This window comes from Trichechus manatus, unplaced genomic scaffold (genome assembly GCF_000243295.1).
Source record: "Trichechus manatus latirostris isolate Lorelei unplaced genomic scaffold, TriManLat1.0 scaffold00009, whole genome shotgun sequence".
Classification (NCBI taxonomy): domain Eukaryota; kingdom Metazoa; phylum Chordata; class Mammalia; order Sirenia; family Trichechidae; genus Trichechus; species Trichechus manatus.
Window position 1 is genome coordinate 11,107,826 of NW_004443945.1, and position 13,236 is coordinate 11,121,061.

The window sequence follows — 13,236 nt, forward strand, 5'->3', positions numbered from 1 at the left end:
TTGTCTTTTTGTTGTTGAGGTTTTGCAGTATCTTGTAGATTTTAGAGATTAGATGCTGATTGGATTTGTCATAGCCAAAAAAATTTTCCCAATCTGTAGGTTGTCTTTATACTCTTTTTGTGAAGTCTTTTGAAAAGCATAAGTGTTTGATTTTTAGAAGCTCCCAGTTATTTAGTTTCTCTTCTGCTGTTTGTGCATTGTTACTTATGGTTTGTATTCTGTTTATGTCATGTATTAGGGCTCCTAGTGTTGTCCCTATTTTTTCTTCCATGATCTTTATCATTTTTTATTTTATATTTAGGTCTTTCATCCATTTTGAGTTAGTTTTTGTGTGTGGTGTGAGGTATGTGTCTTGTTTCAGTTTTTTGCATACGGATATCCAGCTTTGCCAGCACCATTTGTTAAAGAGACTGTCTTTTCCCCAAATAACAGACTTTGGGCCTTTGTCAAATATCAGTTGCTCATAGGTAGATGAATTTATGTCTGGATTCTCAATTCTGTTCCATTGATCTATTCCTAGATGACTTTTATATACCTTTGCCTCAAATCTCTAGTACTTCTTTTCCCTTCCTCATTTTCAGCAAATGACCCTGCTTCTTATTTTATGTAGAAAATAGAAGCAATCAAAACAGAACTTCTAGAAATGGATCGTGCCAGCTACCATTACTTAATGTTTTAGTTAAGGACCCAATAGCTGAATCTGATCTAAAGGAGGAAAAATGGGGAATGGAACATCAAATTTCTATGGAAACCAGACTTCCTAGAACCATTGAGACTGAGGGAACCCCCAGATCTATTTTCCTAGAATAAACTTTCATTTTTGAACCGAAACTATCACATGAAGTTATCTATAAACAAAACAATAGGTTAGCTCAATTAATAAAGAACGTTGACCTTGAACATTTTGCTCTTTTAAAGAATTATCTATATACAATCAAATTGAGAACAGTAACTCCAAAGCACAGCTGAAAACTTTAAGGGGCATAGAGATTAAAAGTTAATGGTGGTGAAACAATATGGGTATAGACAATGAGAACGGTGACAAATTGTGAAAAATATAACCAATGTTATTGATCTGTACGTGTAGAAATTGATGAGCAGGTGTATGTTTTGTTGAGTATATTTTCACCAAAATAAATAAATAAAATAAAGTAAAAAAACTACTACATCATTCCACTTCCAAATCTACCAACCTACCCACATCTGAATCCATATACTCTGCCTCCCTCCTGTTACACAGAACGAAGTATGCACACTCCCACTTGGGACCAAAAGCTCCATTTGGGTGCTAGACTTGTACATTTGACCACTGAAAAATCTCAGTCCAGCAATTGGTTCTTGTTCTCCGGCATTATAGATTTTTCTCCTCTACTGGATCATTCTCATGAGTAAGCAACATGTGCAATATCCACAATCTTGAGGAAAAAAATCCCCCTTAATTTTACATCCTCCCGCAAGCTATTTTCTTTAGAGTAAAATTCAAAAGTTGACTATACTCACTCTTTCTTTCCATCTCTCCTCCTCCCATTCCGTCTTGGACCCATGGCAAACAGGAAAACAATTGCTGTTGTCAAGGTCACTGGTGACCTCCTTATCAACAAATCCAATCATCAATTACCAGTCTCCATCCTATCTGATCTACTGGTAATATTTAATTGTTGATTACTCGCTCCTCTAAAACACTTTTTTCTTGGTTTTGGGGACACAAAGTACTTAAGGCCACTACTTCACTGGCCACTTTTCCCAGGCTCTTCATAGTACCAAACTCTAAAGGCCAGAATACCTTAGGACTCAGTCCTCAGACTTTTCTACCTATACTCATCCTTAACTGAGCCCCCACAGGCCCTAAGCTTTAAAATCATTCATGACCTGGTGATTCCTACAAATGTATCTCTAGCCCGGGTCTCCAGATGCAAGTACCTATTGTCAACATCTCAACTTAGATGTGTAATCAACATCTGAAACTTAAAATGTCCAAAATAAAATTCCTGATTCTCCTTATCCCCATTATAGTTTTCGTTCAATATTCCCCTTCTCAGTAAATGGCAACTCTATTCATCCAATTACTCAGGTTAAAAACTGTAGGGTCATCTTGACCCTTCCATTTCTCACTCACCACAGAATTAATCTATCAATAATTCTCACTGGTTTGTCTTTCAAAATACATCCAGAATCTACCTACTTCTTATCACCTGGTCAAGTTACCATTCTCTTCTGCCTAGACAATTGTAATAAATTCCTAATTAACTTCCCTGCTTCCAATCTTGCAAGTCTATAGGGTAGTCTTAATCAACCTATTAGAATAGGCCTTGTGAAAATATTACATTCTTCCAAACCTATGCTCAGAATATCCCAATGGCTTCCCACATCTAACAAAATAATCCAAAACCCATATATAGTCTACATCTAAAGATCTGACCTCATGCTCTTGCCCAAATCTACAAATATGGCATCATCTCAATTCTCCCGTTTGTTGTTTTTGTTAGGTTCCGTTGGGTTGTTTCTGAGTCATAGAGACCCAATATACAACAGAATAAACACTACCCAGTCTGCACCATCCTCACACCCATTGCTATGCTTGAGCCCGTCCTTGCAGCTACTGTGTCAATCCATCTCGTTGAGGGTCTTCCTCTTCTTCTCTCACCCTGTACCTTACCAAGCATGAGGTCCTTCTCCAGGGACTGATCCCTCCTAATAACATGTCCAAAGTACATGAAACCAAGTCTCTTCAATCTCATTTCCAAGGAGTATCTGGCTGTATTTCTTCCAAGACAGATTTGTTTGTTCTTCTGGCATTCCATGGTATATTCAATATTCTTTGCCAACACTGTAATTCAAAGGCATCAATTCTTCTTCTGTCTTCCTTATTCATTGTCTAGCTTTCACATGCATATGAGGAGTTTGAAAATAACATGGCTTGGGTGAGGTGCACCTTAGTCCTCAAAGTGACAATTTTGCTTTTCAACACTCTAAAGAAGTCTTTTACAGCAGATTTGTCCAATGCAATATGTCATTTGATTTCTTGACTGCTGCTTCCATGGGTGTTTAGTGTGGATCCAAGTAAAATGAAATTCTTGACAACTTGAATATTTTCTCCATTTGTCATGATGTTGCTTATCGGTCCACTTCTGAGGATTTTTGTTTTCTTTAAGTTGAGGTGTAATCCATATTGAAGGCTATGGTCTTTGATCTTCATCAGTAAGTGCTTCAAGTCCTCTTCACTTTCAGCAAGCAAGGTCATATCATCTGCATATAGCATGTTGTTAATTAGTCTTCCTCAAGTACTGTTGCCATGTACTTCTTCATATAGTCCAGCTTCTTAGCACACACATTATTTGCTCAGCACACAGATTGAATAAGTGTGGTGAAAGCATACAACCCTGATGCACACTTTTTCTGACTTTAAACCACGCAGTATCCCCTTGTTCTGTTCAAACAACTGCCTCTTGGTATAGGTACAGGCTCCTCATGAACACAATTAAGTGCCCTGGAATTCCCATTCTTTGCAATGTTATCCATGATTTGTTATGATCCACACAGTGGAATGCCTTTGCATAGTCAATAAAACACAGGTAAACACTTTTCTGGTATTCTCTGCTTTCAGCCAAGAGTCATCTGACATCAGTAATTGTATCCCTCCCTCCATGTCCTCTTCTGAATCCAGCTTGAGTTTCTAGCAGTTCCCCATCAGTGTACTGCTACAACTGTTTTTACATTATCTCCAGCAAAATTTTATTTGTGTATGATATTGTTCAATAATTTCCTCATTCTGTTAGACCCCCTTTCTTTGGAATAGGCACAAACATGGATCTCTTCCAGTCAGTTGGCCAGGTAGCTGACTTCCAAATTTCTTGGCACGGACAAATGAGCATCTCCAGCGCTGCATCCATTTGTTGAAACATCTCAATTGGTACTCCATCAATTCCTGGTGCCTTGTTTTTTGCCAATGCCTTTCATATGGTTTGGACTTCTTCCTTCTATACCATCCATTTTTGATAATATGCCACCTCCCAAAATGGCTGAATGTCAATAAATTCTTTTTGGTACAGTGACTCTGTGCATTCCTTCCATCTTCTTTTGCTGTTTCCTGTGTTGTTCAATATTTTGCTCAAAAAATCCCTCAAAATTGCAACTCAAGTCTTGAATTTTTTCTTCAGTTCTTTCAGCTTGAGAAATGTCAAGCATGTTCTTCCCTTTGGTTTTCTAACTCCAGGTCTTTGCACATTGTATTATAATACTTTACTTTGTCTTGTCAAGCTGGCCTTTGAAATCTTCTCTTCAGTTCTTTTACTGCATCATTTCTTCCATTTCCTTTAGCTACTCTACATTCCAGAGCAATTTCAGAGTTGCTGCTGAAAGCCACATAGGTCTTTTCTTTCTTTCCTGTCTTTTTAATGATCTTTTGTTTCCTTCATGTATAATATCCTCGATGTCATTCCACAACTTGTCTGGTCTTTGGTCATTAGTGTTCAATGTGTCAAATCTATTGTTGAAATGATTTCCAAATTCAGGTGGGATACACTCAAGTTCGTATTTTGGCTATCGTAGACTTGTTTTAATTTTCTTCAACTTAAATTTGCATATGAGCAATGGATGGTCTGTTCCATAGTTGGCCCCTGGCCTTGTTCTGACTGATGATATTGAGCCTCTTCGTCGTTTCTTTCCACAGATGCAGTCGATTTTTGTATTCCATCTGATGAGGTCCACATGTATAGTTGGCATTTGTGTTGTTGAAAAAAGGTATTTGCAATGAATACATCGTCGGTCTTGCAAAATTTTATCATGTGATCTCTGGCGTCGTTTCTATCACAAAGGTCTTATTTTCCAACTGCAGATCCTTCTTCTTTGTTTCCAACTTTCACATTCCAATCACTAGTAATTATCAATGCATCTTGATTGCATGTTTGATCAATTTCAGACTGCAGAAGTTAGTAGAAATCTTCAACTTCCTCATCTTTGGCATTAGTGTTTGGTGCATAAATTTGAATAATAGTTTTATTAACTGGTCTTCCTTGTAGGTGTATGGATATTATCCTATCACTGACAGCTTTACACTTCAGGATAGATCTTGAAATGTTCTTTTTGATGATGAATGCAATGCCATTCCTCTTCAATTTGTCTTTCCCATCATAGTAGACCATATGATTATCTGATTCAAAATGGCCAGTTCCAGTCCATTTCAGCTCACTAATGCCTAGGATATCGATCTTTATACATTCCATTTCTTTTTTGATGACTTCCAATATTCCTAGATTCATTCTTTGTACATTTCACATTCTGATTATTAATGGATGTTTGCAGCTTTTTCTTCTCATTTTCAGTCATGTCTTCAGCAAATGAAGGTCCCAAAAGCTTGACTCTATCTATGCCATCAAGTTCGACGCTACTTTGAGAAGGCAACTCTTCCCCAGTCATATTATGAGTGCCTTCCAATCTGAGGGTCTCATCTTCCCACACTATATCAGATAATGTTCCACTGCTATTCATAAGGTTTTCAGTGGCCAGTTTTTTCAGTAGACTGCCAGGTCCTTCTTCCTAGTCTGTCTTTGTTTGGAAGCTCCGCTGAAACCTGCCCACCATGGGTGACCCTGTTAGTATTTGAAATACCAGTGACATAGCTTCCAGGATCACAGCAACATGCAAGTCACCACAGTACAACAAACTGATAGATGTGTGGTAGATTCTCCCCCTTACTTACTTTATTCTAGCTAAACTGGCTTCCTTGGTATACTTAAAACTCATCAAGTATGCTCCAACCACAGGACATTTGCATCTTCTGTCCCCACTGCCTGGAATTTTTGTTTGTTTATATCCTTAGATAACTTCATGGGTAAATATTACTCTCACAGTCAGATCTCTCTTAAATGCCATCTCATCCCAGAGGCCTTTGATAAACACACTAAATAAAATAGCACCCCTTCCACTCTCCATCCCCTTTCCGGCTTTACTTTTTCTTCGTATCACTAATCACACCTGACGTAAGAGTGTGAATTTCTTGGATTTGAATATTGTCTGTGATACCTATGACTCTGTGAACCTAGCCAAATTCCTTACCTCTCTACGACTCAATTTCTCAAATATCTTTAAAATGGGAATAATAATAGTATCTACCTCATAAAACTGTTTAGTCATCTACCAATTAATAGTTTTGTGTATTTGAGTATGTGTGCATGTATGAAAAAACACTTAGAAAAATGAGTATCTAGCACATAAGCACTATATGCACTGATACAAATATTGTTATTTGTCTCTTTCCTGTAGAATATAAGCTCAGCAAGAACAGAAATTTTGTCCATTTCGTTCCTCACCATATCCATATTTAAAATATTGATTGCACATAGAAATGCTTATCATATGAATAAAGTAAAGAAGGGTTATTACTGTAATATATATCATGCATCTGGCCACAATTCTCTTAAATTTTAACAATTTTCCTCAAGTTTTTTGATTCTTCTAGATATCTAAACACATCAACTACAAACAATATTATTTCCTGTTGTTTTCCTATATTTACCATTAAAATTTATGTTTCATATCTTTTTTAAATTGGCCAGAACTTTTACAACAATAATTAATACCAAACCTTGCTGTCCTCCTCCCAGTTTTAAAGCGAACACATAATAGTGGCTACTGCATTGAAAGAAATGATTTCAATAGGATCAGTTTTAAAGCTTATTAAAAATCCTTTTTAATGCAATACAACGGCTGTAGAATGTTTTCCTTATTTAACCTGGTAAAGTGGTATGAGTTTTTTGTGTGGCCAACTGTTGCAATTTAGAGCACATGGACTCCAAGCTCACCTCCCAGCGCTGACTTAACCAGCCCAATAACTCTGAACAAGATGTTAAATCTCACTGATTCTATTCATTTTTGTTATAGATTGACTTGTGTCCTTCCCACCCCGCCAAATATGTATTAGAATCCGAACCCTTATACCAGTGAATGTAATCCTGTTTGAAAATAGGATTTTCTTTGTTATGTTAATTATATCATACCCTAATATAGTGGGTTCTAAAATCTCATCACTTCTGAGTTATAAAGAGAGCAGAACAGACAGAGACACATATGGGGGAAGACAGATGCCATGTGAGGATTGCCTATAAGCTAAGGAATACCAAGAAACCAAGGAAAATCTCAGACTACCTACAAGGAAGAAACTGACATGGCTGAGACCCTGATTTGGACTTCTTCCTACAGAACTGTGTGAAAATAAATTTCTGTTCTTTAAAGCCACCCACCTGAGGTATTTCTGTTACAGCAGCACCAGAAAACGAAGACAATTTTCATCCTTCCTCAAAGGTTTAGAGTAAGAATTGAATAAAATAAAGAATATAATGTACTTGAAATGATTCACAGATTATCTAACATACACTAAATAAAAGTTAACTTTAAATTAGACTCTCTAGAAAGTGATGCTAAATAAATGTTAGTTTCTCTTTTTCTTTTCCTTTCATTTTTAAAAATCATTTTTTGAATCTTTACATTCATTTGTTTGACAAGTATGCATAGACAATATACTGTTAGCTATTGATCCAGCCACTGAGATAGGAGGTTCTGACTGTCCAATAAAAGAGATAGATGATAATTAAACAAATAATAATTGTGCAATATAAAATGTGTCTGACAGACAGCAGATGTTCAATAAATCTTCAGTGAATAAATGAACAAATGGTTGAGTAAAAAACTTAACCTATATTATGCATCACTTTCTAGACATTCCAATTTCAAATTATCACCTTAACTTGTATGTGCAAGGCTAAAAACTGCAGTTTATGTACACAATAGCACAATATACTTTATGTATACTTGTAGCTATAATGGGGAAGGGCCATATCTGAGAGATAGGCAGTAGAGTATACGGACCTTGGAATAGAAGAATAACACCATGGTTTTGGTGCCTCAAAAAATAGTGTTTCAAAATAGAAAAATCCTCAGTAATTTATTTTTTACAGACATCCAATTCCATCACTGGCAGTATATTCAAATAACCCCATAAGAAAGTACCATTAACACAAAATTTTTAAAAAAACCATGAAACTTCTAAATACACTTCAACTGTTTCCTTTTCCCAGTTTCTAATAAGAACTTAATTGTGAGATAAGGCAAAATTCCAAAATACTGCCCTGGTATTTTTCCAATTTCAGAAAAATAAATAGACATCATTAAAGTTAAACCTAAAAACATTATATTCACCTATCGTCATCCATCTTTACTTAGAAAACAATAGTTGACTATCCAAACAGAGAGTTTGATTGATCCTGGGTTCTCAAAACACAGATGAATGGTTCTGGACAGATGGTTCATCAGTGACCAATTGGCCTCGAGGGAAATACGACCACCTTGGAAAAAACCCACGTATCCAGCTTCTTTTAATTTCAGCAGCACTCACTTGAAACTGTTTTCTAATCTTAAATTACTAAGTAAATTTTTGTTAAAATAGATATTTAAAAAACTCTTTTTTAAATTAGATTTAAAATTAATCCCCTAAAGGCTAAGATTACACTTTTAAGTAATTGACTCTCCAATTTTTATGGCAATAAAATTATTGGCAAGACTTTGCAACGTGCTTGATGGCATGAACCACAAAGCCCTGTTTATAAGTATATATCATCATATTAAGGGCACACTGTTTTGATTTTTTGAGCATTCCATTGAAGTTCTGACCTTGAACTGATATGATTAATACTTTTCTTGTAGTGGTTGTATTTCATTTTTGACAACACTCAGTGGGAACAGAGAAAATATTCCATTTAAAATTAAAGACACTAATGATCAATGATTAGCACTGTTAGCAGCACAAAAAGCCTGCAAAATTATCTTCTAGATATTCTCCAGAAACTGGGGTAGAGAAAAGAGCTATAGTAGCTTTATACAGTATGATATCCTTCCATTCTCTTTAGTCTCTTTATAGCAGAAGGCTTGTAGAGTTTAAATTCTATACTTTGAGTCCCTCTATATGGAGTCACAGAGTGTTTAAGACAGATTTTCTCCAGTTAAGAGGTAATTTGTAGGCTTGAGAAAGGAAAAGCCCTTTGTCAAATAGTATAATCCACAAAACATAAATATTTATGCCCATCAGTAAGGCAAGACACCAGACAATCATCCAGATAACTGAGGTATTGACATAGTGTGTTTGATTGTTGTTTACATTATTACAATTATTCTCCATCTCACTTTTATACCAAAACCAACAACGTTCACCAAATACCCCCCTGTTGAACAGGAGAATTGGCTTACGGATGCTCTATCCCTCCCTCTTTCTAAAATGTGTTTCTGTGTGGCAGAGCCTGGCACACTAAAAATTACATTTCAAACTCCCTTGCAGCTAGGGTTCTAGATGCCAAGTAGGTTCTACCAGTGAGGTCCACTCATGCAAGATCCACAAGATGGAGGGGGCATGGAAGACTATGATTAGTTCTTTGGTGTTTCTGTGAACAGTCACAGCCAGAGACATTGGGTCTTTCTGAAATAGTGCACCGGTGCCCAGTCACTGCCATGAGGGTATCCAGCAGCAGTTGCAGGGCCCACTGGAGTGGACTGGTGATTCTCACCCCTTGATTGTGGCAGAGGGAGCAGCTCCCCTGGCTCCTCAGTGTTGTTCTGAGGGCCATTCCTGGAGGACTTTCCCAGAGGCTACTCCTTCCTTGTGCTGAATTTCTTTCTGCTTAAAATAGCTAGGTTTTTGTTTCCTGCATCTGTATTCTGACTGGTACTGCTTCAGGGAGAACAGCTAAGGTGTATTTGAGGGCAATCAGAAAACTCCAATATAAGTATGAAAACATTTCCAAGAAACTCAGCCATTGAAGTTAAAACTTCTTTGTAAGCGCCAGCATTTGGTGGACAGGCAGTGATAACTGGTTAATCAGGCTGATAGGAGGCAAAGAGCAGACTCTCTGAAGTCAGACAGGAGTGCACAGTCTAGTAAGTTCCCACTTAGAGCTGCAGCTCCCAGAGAGGCTGGCAAAAGCAAGAAAAGGTAGCAGAAATCAAAGCAGAAACTTAATACTTACATGAAGTTATAAGTGCCATGATCATCATTGAAAGATTACCAGTAGTACTCCATGTCTGGGAAGGTAACTAGTGCTAAGCTAGACCAAGTGGACAGACTCATAGCACAGTGAAGAGAGTGTGGTCTTTGGAAGGCAACATACCTGAGGTCTTACATCAACTTTGCTACTTTCTGGCTGTGTGAACTTTGGCAATTTCCTTAGTCTCTGAGCCTCAGTTTCCACAACTGTAAAATGTGGATATTAACACTATTCTTATAGGGTTGTTTTATTAGAAATAAAGCATGTGACAGACCTATCCTGCCTGGTTCATAATAGGTGTTCAACAAATGGTAACTTATTATTTTTTCGGTCTTTAATTTAATAGTGAATCCAGTCTTGTTCATACAGAAGCAGAAAGAACAAAATATGGGAATTGATAGAAAAGAAAGCTAGAAGATAAACAGCTAGCAAAAAAATAAAGAGCTAGAAGGGCTAATGTTATCTCATAGACCCCAAGACACAGGGAAAAAGGAAATGTTCCCCTGGGGTGAGGAGAAAGGAAATAAAGTAGTCGGAGACATAAAGAATCTAGGACAGGGCCCTCCTGCTGCATTAACCCTGGGTGACTGTGAAAACGTGAGGTCTGCTCACAGCAGTCAAGGCAGGCATAACGGTTTCTATTATAATTCTCTGTTTTCACTCAAAACGTGCCAAGTTATTTTTTTTTTGAGGTGAAACTTTGCAGTATTTTCGATAGTTCAAACTGATTCTATGAGGTAGCATTGGAAAGAAGTAAAGGCCTACTTGTTATTAGAATTCAGGAAGTTGGTAGAAGAGACACAACAGTCTAAGATTCCTCTTTGTAAAGAGTTAAGACTGTCCCTATAAATAATTAAAAAGCAGTTGCATTTTCCCTTTGAAATTCAACCATGTGAAGCGGATTCACAATGAGGGGTTCTGCACTCCTTATAAAATTCTGAATATTGACAACATTGACTAAAACGCTTAATAATGTGAACGCCATGAATGTAACCACCATATTTTCTGCTTATTTATATCAGCATGGCTTTTTTCCAGTTGCTGTTGCATCATCTCCGACTCATGGTGACCCCATGTGTGTCAGAGTAGAACTGTGTTCCATAAGGTTTTCAATGGCTGATTTTTTGAAGCAGATCTCAAGACCTTTCTTCTGAGTCACCTCCGGGTAAACTCGAACCTCGAACCTTTTGGTTAGCAGCAGAACTGTTAACCGTTTGCACCACCCAGGGACTCCCTGAGACGATAGAGAGATGATGGTATAATATCCCCTCCACACTTGAATGCTAACTCCAGGTAGAATCCAGTGCTGTTTATTAACATCAAGATAGAACCCTCAGAAGAACTTATGATTTCAACATGTCCCAGGTGGAAACTATTGTTTAGACCTCTCCCTTTCACCAGTCAAGTCTCTCCCGCCTGCCAGCATGCTGGAAGCATCAGGCTATTGTCCTCTCAAGCCACAGCCTGCTCCACAGACCCCCGTGGCAGAGAATACATTTGCAAGAATCCCTCAGCATCTGGCATAGCCAATTCAAGCAAGAACCTCTATCATTCTGTTCCCAGGACTTCTATTTTGGCCTTCTCCCAGAGTACAGACAGCCAACAGATCTTACATGTAACTCACACCATCCCCTTAGTCAGTGTGCACGATGAGCTGGCTGGCCCACAGGCCATACTGCTGATGTGCAATCATTTGTAATCATGGTATAGACTCCCATACTTGCAGATGGGTCCAAGGCTGCCATCACTTTCCCAATTCACCGGGGAAGATGGCAAAACTACTACCATTGATGATGCTCCTTTCCTGGTCCACACCTCTCTTCATCTATTCTCTTTTCAGGTCCTGCTATCATCTTTCTCTGTTTACCCTCCAATACATTCTGCCTCTTAACATTAGATTAATACTCCAAAAATTGTTACGTTCATCCTGATCCTGCCCTGCTTAACATTTTTACTTAAACCTTAGGTCCATAAAATATTAACCAGTTTATAGAGTATATATATTTTACCTTTTAAGTTGTAATTTGATTTGAGACTAGACAGAGTAATAGCAATACTAGTAATATATTTGGTCCTTACTGCATTCCAAAAACCACATTAACTACTTTACATATACAAAGATCGTACAGAATAAAGTTTAAAAGCATCAATTTAAGATCAGCCAACATAGATTTAATCCCAGTTTGAGCACTTACTATCTTCAAATCTAAGCAAACTACTTTATATTTCAAAGGTTTTCAATTCTTCTCTATAAAATAGAAATATCACTAGTGCAGATCCCAGGGCTATTTTGAGAGTTAACTTAGATATTGCATATAAAACTCTTAGTGAACTTCTGGCACTTACTAAATAAGAAATATGGCGTGTTAGCTGTCATTGATATGACTTTTTTTTTTTTTAATGTAATGAGGAAATCACTGTAACTCTCTCATATAGATAAGGAAACTAAAGCTCAGAGAATTTAAGTAACTTGTCCAAGATCATGCAGTTGGTAATAGGCTGAAAGGCGTTTATTCCCAGATCTGACTACAGGGCCTGGACTCTGAAACAATTGACTGGTGGTTCTGGCCTCCAGTGGCACAAACAGATGTCTCACGTCATTAAAACTAGATGCTCGTATGTGGCCCATGGGGATAGCATTCGTAGCTCTGCTGTAGCTGCACATAGGTGGCTTTTTATTAGCATTTAGCTTCACAGATAGTGTTGATGACAGCTAAACTGAGTGTACTTCCTCTCAGATACAAAAGAGCCACAAAGCCTTCTTCATGGTGCTGCGATGAGGCTAAAATGAAAACAAGTATGTGAAAAATGCCAAATCTGGTCTCTTTCAACACCTGCTGCATGTGAAGATCTCTCTTGCAGATAATCAGCTTCCTAATTAATAATAGAAAGGACAAATAAGTTTCTTGAGGATAGATGCCTCAAAAGAAATTTCTTGCTTGTTGGGCAAAAAACTTCACACCTGCCAGAAGAAAAGCTTCTAGAAAGCTACTGAGCTGGTGAAGTGGCTTTGTGTAAGTTATGTTCTAACTCTGGCAATCTTTCAGGAGACGAAGTTTAAGAGCAATTGCACTTGTTTAGAAAAGAGACTGTTGGAGTGTTGCTCACATGGCGACTTCAGCTGATCTTTCTTTCAGGACCTGATCTCTTCTTTGACTGCTCCTCTTCAAATCCAGCAGTAGCCCCATCAGTCACTGCACTTCTTTTA

At 37.6% G+C, this 13,236-nt stretch overlaps 1 pseudogene; it reads left to right on the forward strand.

Moving 5' to 3' along the window:
• Positions 1-11,819, forward strand: part of LOC105756952 (Krueppel-like factor 8) — a 62,083-nt pseudogene extending 50,264 nt beyond the window's left edge.
• The last annotated feature ends 1,417 nt before the right edge of the window (positions 11,820-13,236 follow it).